At 39.2% G+C, this 8,894-nt stretch overlaps 1 long non-coding RNA gene across 5 annotated transcripts in view; it reads left to right on the top strand.

Moving 5' to 3' along the window:
* LOC140701161 (uncharacterized) overlaps positions 1–8,205 on the top strand; it is a 31,253-nt gene extending 23,048 nt beyond the window's left edge. For all 5 annotated transcript variants that reach the window (XR_012080072.1, XR_012080073.1, XR_012080074.1 and 2 more), the window contains 2 exons: positions 4,210–4,353; positions 7,247–8,205. This is a non-coding gene — a long non-coding RNA (uncharacterized lncRNA). The remainder of the gene's footprint in view (positions 1–4,209; positions 4,354–7,246) is intronic.
* The last annotated feature ends 689 nt before the right edge of the window (positions 8,206–8,894 follow it).

Here is an 8,894-nt window from a genome sequence, read left to right on the forward strand (position 1 = left end):
TCAGACTTTTGGTGGGAGTTACAGCCTCTGAGTAAATGCATAACAGTTTCTTATATATCGATAAACATATGAATAAACTTGGGGTCTTATTAAAAGGCAGATTCTGAATTAGTAGATCTAGGATGTGGCTAAAGTTCTGAACTTCTGACTCACTCCAGGTTACACTCATGTTGTCAGTCTGCAAACACACACTTCAGTAGTAAGGGTTTACTAGAGAGATCGGGGGTTTGAGGCACGATAGCAGTGGTGGTGATGATGGTGGTGAGGACACTACAGATTTCTCCAAAGGTAAATTCCTATCACTGGAGCAGCAGAACTAATACTCTGTTGCTGAGAATGTGGCTTTCTTAGCCAAGAAGGAAGATGCTGAAGAAAGAATTACATGTCAATATTTTTAAGCAAACTATAAAGTTCTGTTCTATAATCACATGATTCTTATTAACCCACTTTTACTGAGCACTTGCTTTATAGTTACTGAGTCCTACACACCATCTTTGAAGCCCTTTAAGTGTTGCAGAAAATATGTGTTACAGCTCGGACAGCTCAGGTGTGACAGCAACCTGCATCCGGGCGAGAGACCAAGTAGCGCTCAGATAGGTGGAGAACTCAGGTTTATTTTGCCAGTGGGCCCAGAGGAGTTAACACTCCAAGCTCTGGACCCCGTCTGTAGGTTTACACAGGCCTTTATAGGCTGCCAGTTTACACTTCGCAACATGATATGCAAGTAAAGTATAACAATAGTTGGCTAATTAGGAACAGGGTTTGTAGAAATGGACCAATCAGGGGGGAGAGAAATAACCAATCAGGAGTGAGGGAAGTGGACCAATCAGGAGGGAGAGAAATAACCATTCAGTAGTGAGGGAAATGGGCCAATGAGGAGTGAGCCCATTTTCCTAGAAGTTAGCCATTTCAGAGGCAAAAAGTGAGATAAAGTCGCTGGGCCAGGGAACCAGATGGTGCTGGCAGGAGAGTAGTGGCCCTGCCTGGGGGTCCTGCCGGTCTTTTTATGGGGCTTCCCACCTCACAAGTGCACCTCTGATTTGATTCTATTAGTACCCTTCTTTTACGGATTAGGGAACTAAGGCATGAAGATGCCACATAACTTGCCTCAAAATCAGTAACATCGTAAGTGGTGAACCTGTGATTTGAATCCAGAAAGTCTGACTACTATGCTGATAATCTTAACAAAAGTTCTAGAAATTACAGAATTTTAGAGATAAAATTGGGTAGAGCTGTGAGAAAAGAGAGACAACCCAACCAGTTAACCCGAATAATTATTACAGACTTAACTGATTCTAATAATTGGTTGTTAATCAATTTTAGGTTTTATTACTTTCATCTCTGTTTTTGAAGGTCTTTATCATTTTTAAATAGGAAGTTCAAGCTGGTTATTTCAGAGACGCCAGCCATATGGCATTAAATCAGAAGCCTTATGAATTATTTGGAAGCTTCTTTTGATCTCAGATGTGAAAACAGCATGATCTCATTTTGTGTCAATCCTCTGGATTTATTTTAGAACCGTAACCTATTTAGAATAACTTTTTTGTTTTCTTGGTTCCGAAATGTCAGTTTTAAAAGGCCCTAAAATTCTTAATACCTGACACTTCACAAAATAAATGCCTCCGATTTTGGCTTTGGGAAAAGTTACACAACTAAAAATGGAAATATACATTTGTGGGGTTTTGTGTGTGTGTGTGTGTGAAACATGTTTCCTCAGAAGAGGCACAATATTTTATTCTGCATCAGTAAAAATATAGAACCCCTAACAAAGGACGTGCTGTCCCATTATGTCTTCAGCTGGTGAGACATTACCTAAAGTATTATGTTCTGCTGGGAGCAGACACTTTCAAAGGGTCATTTTAAACTGAAAACTTCCAGAGAAATGTGTCAAAGATGACAAGAGAATTAGAAACCTGTCACATTAAAAGTATTTAAAAGTATACCCAACCTTTAAAGTGAAGATATAAATGAGACAGGACCCTGTTTTCAAATTTTTAAACTACAGGCTAACACATGGAAGAATCGATTGCTTTCTGGGTGGCCTCAGAATAACAGAAGAGGGACGCGTGCCTGAAACCTGCAGGTTGTCTGCTTCATGACCGTTTAAGAAAGACAAAGATGTCCCCCAAATTAAAGCTACCAAAAGCATTCATGGATGAATCAGTTTAGCCAAGCATTTATTTGTTTACTCCTCCGTGAACCTTTTTCGGATTCTTTCTCTGTGACAGACACTTTTCTAACACGACATGATCAGCTACCTTCACTGAGATTTCAATCTAATGCAAAGGATGGGGTGGAGTGTAGACAAAATCAAGAAAAGAAGTTAATATGATAAAAAGTTAAAACTACTTGGGGATGAGGTGGAACCACTGTATGTAAGATTGTCATGGGAGAACTGATACATGCCCTGAGAACTAAAATATGGGAAGGAGCCTCCTATGCAAAGATTAAAGGGATAAATGAACCAATATAAACAAAGACCGTGAGGTGGTCACCAGCTTGGACTTTCAGAGGACCTTAAAGCCTGAGGCTGAGTTGTAATGAATGAGAGAAAGAGTAGTAAATGTTCCGGTCTGAGACTGACAACTGTCTTTCTCCGACCTTAAACAGCTAGGTAAACTCTTAGGAGATCCTCTCCAATTCATATCCTATGAGCATCCAAAACTTCAAGCTTCATATTAAAATTCTTTGAGGTAAACTCTGATGTTTCCTTTGTGCAAGATGGATATTTTAATACCTGCAACAAGGTAAAATTAAAAGGAAATTAGAGATCCCTGTGGCAGGTGGTACTTCCAAGATGGCAGCAACCAAATCGTTCATCCTATATGCCTTTACAAACTAATGTTGACACTCTTCCCATTTGAGAGATAGGCTCTGCCTGTCCTCCTCTGAATCTCTGGACTACAGTGGAAGTGACATCTGATGACTTCCAAAGCTAGGTCATTATAAGGGATGTACCCTCTGCCTGCTAATTCTGGAAACTCAGCCACCCTGATATGAGAAAGCCCATGTCATGTGGACACATGTGAGAAAGAAAGCTTTTGAGATCATTCCAGACCCAGCCACCATCCGACTGGCACCACGAGCAAGACTCTGAGCGAGAAACACGGAACTGGAACCAGTCAGCCCCCAGGACCATGAAACAGAAGAGTGAAATAATTACTGTTGCTTTAATCCACTAACTGTGATGATTTGTTTAAAATACAGAAATAAATAGCTGGAACAAACCAGGTTAAATTCTTACAGAATAATTAATACCTAAGTAGTAATATCTAATTTAGCTATGTGAATATATAGTTTAGGACCCAGGCTATGTGAATATATAGTTTAGGACCCACTTTTCCCCCCCTTTTTTTGGTGGTCCGAAATGAAAATCATTTCCAAAAACTATTTTCTGAAATGCTTCAGGAAGTGTTATGATTTTGATATTCTTTCCTTTTGGCCATAGTCTTCTGTTAAGCTTCACCATTATTGTTTGGAATTTCTTTTATCCTTTGTTTGAAGCTAGTTTGCAGTGGATACTTGTTGTACCTCTTCAGTGTCACTGTCTAACTCCACTGGATTTTCCTGTGATCATCTGCAATTGTATACTGTAATCTACTGCTATTGATTACTTTATCCTGCTTTATGTATTGTGCTTTTCTTTTGCATTGATTCTTGCCTTTTTATCGCTAATATGCTTTGATATGATTTAGACTTTCTTATTTATTTCTTATTCCATACCCTGAATTGTGGTGTTACATATTAGTGCTCAAAATTTGCAAATCATAAATGTGAGTAAGATGGCAATATAAATGGAATTTCTAACTCATTAAATGTAGGTTGTTAAATAATGTTTTATATTCAAAGTATTTGAAAACTAATTTAAAAAGCAATAAATACAACTCAAACCAAATAACAGATGCTTATTTTTGTGATAAAAACAAGAGTCTCCTATGGGGTGACCAAAATGTTTGAGGCCAAGAAGATTTAATATCCTGTGGCATATCTGAAACAATGTTGCAATTCTTGGCTATGCATTTTTAAAAATATGCAAATATAGAACATTGAGACCATATTGTGCGTTCTGTTCCTCCTGGGAGACATAATAGTTAATCATAATGTATCTGTGACTCAAAATATATTCTCCCTTCTGTATAAGAATATACCAGAGAAAGAGAGGGCACTAAAAATCACACAAAGAGATTTATAATCTGCTGTTCTCTACAGATTCATCCCAAGGAAAATGGAATTTAGAATCCTGGTAAGGCTGCAAGACTAGAGTAAAACCCATCTCTAAACTTCAAGAAAAACTGTCTTTCTGTAACAAAGAAGCTAAAGTTTAAAGTACGCCTGAAGTAAAGTGGACTTAAGGTAAGGGACATAAAAATAAATACTGAAGTCTAGTTAGAAGTGTTCTTGCAAAGAATATGTAAAATATTCTGCCATAGTCCATTTCTCTACAGCAATAGTTCTTAATCCCTTTATATACATCTATGGATCAAATGAAGGAAAATTTGAAGTACCAATACCTGGACCCCAACCCTCAAAAAATCTGTTTCAATTGGTCTAGGTTGAGCTTGGACTGCAATATTTTTTTAAACTATCCCATATGGAGTTAATATGTAGTCAGAGCTGAGAATTACAATTTCATATTATCATTTTCCCAAAATATGATCCATGAATCTGGGATTCTAAATTTGTTGTGAAAAAAAGGGAGAGTGAATTCCATTTATAAGTTAAGAAAATTCTGCTTACCAAGGTCACAGGTCTTTCTTCAATTCCCTTCCTTGCTATGATTTCACCATGGAAAAATACATTTCCTCACACCACTAATTTTAGGCTCTGATTCATGGGCATGACATATACCACATCCAAGCAGAGGTTTTGTAAGTCCTGTGTGGTTTAGCGCAGCATGCCCTCCAAGTCATTCACCATGAAAAGAGCTTGCCTTGGGTAGATTTTGCCCCTTCACTCAGGTACCAGAAAGCATGATGCCTGAGGTGACTAGACCTATGTCCAGCTGACCCTTAGAGCTGTGAGTGAAAAATACATGTTTTTTATTGCAAACCACTACAAATTTGGCTTTTTTTTTAAATGTAGCATTATCATAGGTAAAACTATATAACTGCTAGCCTTTATTATGACTCTCTCTAGGATCAAAATTGCAATATCAGGCAATTTTGCAAACTTCTATTTCATTATAGAACTTCCTGTTTCAGGAATCATCTCAGATAATTCATTTTCAGCAGAACATGCTATGGCAAATGCAAAATGCGTAACGAACACTTAACAAAATATTTTATGGAACTAGACTGGAATCGTGGGTGACTTTATTGATATCAACCAGAAATTTACCAATTGGAGATAAAGCTTCTATATTCTAAGTATAAATGAAGAAGTAATAACTAGAAAAACTTGGGGGAAAAGCTGAATACTTCATAGAACTGAAGGCATGAAAAAATTTATGTGGGCCAGATCTTGGGTTGGTAGTTAAAATTACAAAGCTGAATAAAGAAGTAATCTAAGTTTTTAAAAATAACTTTATTGAGGAATATTTTACATATCGTGTAATTGATCCATTTCAAGTGTATAATTCAATGATACTTTAGTAAATTTACCAAGTTATTCAACCATCGAAATAAATTAGGTTTCGATTTTCCATTACTCCAGTAATCCTTTATGCATATTTACTGTTAATTTCCCTCTCCTCCATCCCAGTCAATCACCAATCTACTTTCTACCTTCAAAGATTTGCCTTTTCTAGACACATAACATAAATGGAATAATACAATATGATTTCTTATATCTGACTTTCTTTCACTGTGTATAATGTTCATCCATATCATAGCATGTATACATGGTTGGTCCTTTTACAGTGGACTAGCAGTCTGCTGTATGGTTATAACACATTTTGTCTATCCATTCTACAAGCTGATGGACAAGCGGGTTATTTTCACTCATGGGCTGTTATGAATAGTGTCAATAAGAACATTGTGTGCAGGTCTTTGTGTGGATATGTTTTTATTTCTCTCCAGTAGATACCCAGGAGTCAATTTCTGGGTTGAGAAGTAATCAGACTTTATGGAGTTTTAGTCCATTGGAAAAGGCAAACACTATATATACAGAAAACGGTGTGATAGTGGCTGTAATCGTGGTACACAATAAATTTGTTGGAAGCAAAGTTACAGGTTCCAGGTACACTTGAGTTGAAAGTATACAGGTAATTAAAAGTTATTAAAGGAAAGAGAATAGGGAGGGTTATTCAAATCAGTAATGACAGGAAGAGTGAAAGCATAACTTGTGAAACAACATGAAAATGCCTCAAAGGAAGGCATTGTTACGCAGTTTGGGAAACTGGCCCAATTCCTGCAATCTGACTCAGGGCTGCATCTGTCCCAGAGGAACAATTTTTCTTTTAAGCACTAAGATACTGTGAGGTTGGCCTGCTGTCTACTTGAGGTAACTTTTTAAAACCATCAATTTGGGGCTCAGGGATATGCTTTTAAAAATGTTCACAAAAGCATTATATAGTACAGCTTTGCATGGTAGGTCCTGTATGTCACTGAAAGGACTTTGAGTTTTCTGGTTTAGTGTTTTCCACATTTATTCACCCAGTGATCCATAGTAAATGAGCATGCTCACCTGTTGAACCAAGGTAAGCATGCAGCTGCCCCTAGCCAGGGACAATGCAGAAGTCGGGGTCCCCTTGCTGTGGCCCTGAGAGGGGAGGATGTAATTACCTAAGCACACCTGTAACCAATTCATGAAGATGCATGGTGAAAGGAGGAAGAGGAAGAGGGGAAAAATCAATAGGTATTAAAAAGCTTATCTTAGGGATTAATCAGTATGTTCAGTTGAAACAGCCTGCTGCAGGCAGTAAGACAAGTTTGAAGTTATTGAGACATGAAGAAGGAGGAAAAATTGAGATGTTGAATCTGCAATCCAGGCAAGAAACTATGAGAGCTTACCCGAGACAGCCAGTGTAGGAAAGAAAAATGGAGACTGAGTTTAAGAACTATTTAGGGCATCAAATTTGCATGGACTACTGAAGAAAGGGGGAGATTGTAGAACGACTCCTAGTTTATTTATTATAGTTGGTAGCTGAGTTCAGGATGGATACTTCCACTAAGACATAAAATAGAGGAGAAAAAACACGTTTGACAGGATATTTTAGATGATAAATAATATAATCCATAGTAAAAAAAACTGTGCATAATATAATCTAACTGGAACTATTAATTTTTTATGTGCAATTGCAATTGAGGGATGATAAAACATCAAAGACTGATTCATGGAGGAACATCAGCAGAGTGACAGAAGAGTTTTCTGCCATCATTCCCCCCTCGTCCTCCACCACCTGCCACAGAACATTGGTTTTGACAATCTCCATGGACAAGGATACCTTTGTGGGGACCCAGGAGTCTGGTGGAGAAGATCTAGCTCACCACTGGAGCATAAAATCTGAATTAGACGTATTAAATAGTGTAAGGACAGTTTCACTTCTTCACGCTTCCCCAAGGCAGAAGACGTCAATGCCAAGAGAGACCCACATAGACTGACGTTCTTCCTGTGGGGAGAGTGAGAGATGGGGAGTCGTGGCTTCTTCAGCCGTGTGGGACACTGCCCGTGAGGCCCGCTATTTTCATGCACACCCAAACTGGAGGCACTGCAACCAGGACTCACACTTGATCAAAGGCCCTGGGTCTTGCTAACTGCTGAGAGGACTCTGACAGGAAGCCGGCCCCAGGGCAGCTGGGGACACTTTGCCTGCAGACCTCCCCAACCTGGCCACGGGCACCCCCTCACCCACCTCCCCAGCTGTCGGCTCCTCATGCTCACTCCCGTGGACAGTGAGAGCAAGCTTCTACAGACAGCTCACTGGCACACACAGAGAGCCACCCAGCTCTGCAGGGTGGGAGAAGCCCCAAACTTCCCCAAATCTAATAAGAGTAAGAAATGGTAAAAATTGGCAAAACATTTTGCTGTACCCTAAAGTCTGCCTCTAACCAAATTCACATCATCTTATTGTATGGCTTAGCAAGAAAAAAAGTTCACAAGACTCATTTTTCTAAGAGATCAGTCATAATGGATTTTTAGAAAATTATTCCAAAGATCATCTGGAGGAAGCAGGTGGAAAAAGTCAAAATTGTTTTGAAAAATAGGTGCTGTGTGGGACGATCACTTGCTCTCACTAGTTATTAAAACACATGTCATAGAATAATGCTTTTGAAATACTAAATGATTTCTTTGGTCTTGGGTCTGGGTATGACAGGGAAGTCATTAAACATGTCTGCAAGACTATGCCTTTGAATTTCAACAGCCAAACTATCAGTTTCCAGAGGTCCAGGCTGATGTAAAAGCAGTGCTTGTGCAGCAGGGGGCAGTGTGGGTGGTGCTGTTTCACTCCATCCCTTGTCCCCCTGCCTTTGGAACTATGTAAGTCCCTTGAACGTAACAACTTTGCACTGGGGAATAAAAAAGATGTCCTGGGTTTACTGAACTAAATCAGCCTGGAAAGTTGGGGATTAAAATAGAAACCTAGTCTAGGAAAAAAAAATAGGTAGTAGAGGAAAGAATAATTATCAGTGCAAATAATTTATTTTTATATTTGGGACTCTTTTTAAGTTTCTGGCTCACCACCATGTGTGTGTCATTAAAAGCTTTGCTGGTTTCTCCTCTTCCTTGAAAGGTCCTTTATGGTGGACCCTCGTGCTAGCTCACTTCCAAGCCAGGCGTGGAAAGTAAAGCCCATTTTGGAGAGTTGGGCATCACCCACCACCTCAACTTACCCGAGACTGGGGTCTCCCTGCACCAGGGCTCCTGGTGAGAGCCTGCACTCCAGGGAAGCTCTCGTGACAAGGGTGTGATCTGGGATCTCCAGCACTGATCATGCATGGCAGTGACTTTTCTGA

The sequence above is a fragment of the Vicugna pacos genome, chromosome 14, assembly GCF_048564905.1.
Source record: "Vicugna pacos chromosome 14, VicPac4, whole genome shotgun sequence".
Lineage (NCBI taxonomy): Eukaryota > Metazoa > Chordata > Mammalia > Artiodactyla > Camelidae > Vicugna > Vicugna pacos.